The sequence below is a fragment of the Meleagris gallopavo genome, chromosome 15, assembly GCF_000146605.3.
Source record: "Meleagris gallopavo isolate NT-WF06-2002-E0010 breed Aviagen turkey brand Nicholas breeding stock chromosome 15, Turkey_5.1, whole genome shotgun sequence".
Classification (NCBI taxonomy): Eukaryota; Metazoa; Chordata; class Aves; order Galliformes; family Phasianidae; genus Meleagris; species Meleagris gallopavo.
Genome location: NC_015025.2, coordinates 15,101,636 through 15,103,546, shown reverse-complemented (window position 1 = coordinate 15,103,546; position 1,911 = coordinate 15,101,636).

Here is a 1,911-nt window from a genome sequence, read left to right as displayed (position 1 = left end):
TGCGTCAGCATATGGCCGAGTTCTGTGCTGCTCTCCCTGCACCGTTCAGTTTTTCATTGCCTCTCTGTGTCCCATAGTGGTGAAAGGTGGATGTGTTCCTGCAGGAGCAGGACCTGCAGCATTCCTGTCCCTTCTGTAGGTCCTGCTCTGTCCCCGCAGTGCTGGGGGTCTGCCCTGGGGTGGGAGATGTGCTGACGGTGAGCTTCTATCCCACACTTATCAGTGTTAAACTGGATTTGACATCTTATAGCGTGGGATTTGAATGATCTAAATCCTTCTTCATTTGGCAGCCTGGTTTGCTCTTATTTATGGTGCTTCCCAATGTACCACCATTCGCAGGCTTGAAGGCTTTGTGTGTGGTGCCACTGGCCAAGTGATTCTTACCAACAACAGAACACAGGGTGTCAGTGCCCCCCTGGGCCCTGAGTCCCCCTCAAACTCCACTTTGTCCCAGTAGGAGCACCTGTTTGTCTCACTTTTGGAAAGGGATAATCTGGGGTCATGTTATGTGAGGACGCCTCAGTTATAGTTGGAGTGGTGTGTGAGGGGTTCTCCCAGTGCCGGCCTGTGGTGTCAGCAGTGGGATGTGGGGTGGGCACATCTGCCCCCCACGTGGCGTGGAGGACCCAGGGGTGCTGCTGGCTGCCTTGCACTGCCTGGGGCTGAGCAGCACCAGGACACAGGGACGTGCGGGATCTGCAATGGCCACGTGGAGCAGAAGAGCTGTGCAAGGTGTGGAGCTGCAGGGTAACTGTGTGTGGTGACGTGGAGATGTCAGCTCTGGGCCTGGCTAGATTGGAAACAACTGACTGCAGCCGTGTGCCTGACTCATCTGTGGATCTCAGACATAAGCTCTGCTATTCACAATCTTCCACTGTAGCCAATTTATCATAATGATGCTTACAATAATGCTCTTGCTGCCTCCAAAGCGTTTTCTCTTCAGTTCACAGAGAAAAAAGGTTTACGAAAATATGTGTGTGTGCCATAGTCCTGCCATGCCGATGGAGAGAAGCAGAGCGCAGGAGAGCTGTGTGGCTGCCAGGCTGCAGAGGGAAAATACCATCGTGTGCTGACTTTGTTTGGAGCTGATGGGGTCCGAGCAATGGAGCTGCACATCCCCACCAGCACTGCCTGCCCTGCTGCAGCTGTGGGACAGGCTGCGAGTGTTGGGAGCACATCAAGGATGCGTTTGTAATGAGGTACTGCAGAGATTTGGTCATCCAGTAAAAGTACTTCTGCTGAGCTGGTGTTCCTACCTTGCAGATTTCCTGGGCTTTTAATCTTGCCCTGGTTTGCTGTGCTGGGACAGCCGTGCAGTGCTGCAACCCACTGCATCCGTGCTGCTGTGCCAGCGGGCACTGCATGCATGATGTGCAGAGCTGCCCCATTGCACCTTTGGAGACACAGTTCTGCTCCTTGGAACAGAAAGACTTCAGGAGGAGGTGTTCAGAGTGAGGTGGGGATGCGGGCTGTCCCAGTATGGGGTTCTTGGGGTGTCTGGTAGCACGGATGGGATGCATGGGCCCTGGGCACCAAGGGCAGCCCCTGGCTTTCTCATCCATGTTTAACAACCACTCGTTGTCCCTTTGCTGGGGAATGTACCTTCCTCCCACAATAGGAGAGGGGAAGGGGCACCTTGCCATTCAGCAGCACGTGTGCATATCAGGGCGTGTGTATTATAAATTTTCTATTTTTCTGATGAAACTGCATCACTACGGTGAAAATCAAATCCAGCCCTCGATATTTTTAGCATGAAAGCGTGAAGGAACATTAATGCTCACAGAAGGGAGAGCTGCGGGCTGATGCTGCTCGGAGGGGAGGGTCTCCATGGAAACAGTTTTCTTTAAATTCTCCACATTCGGGGCACTGAGCATGTAGGAGGCAATGAAGGAAATAGAAACAGGAAAAAAA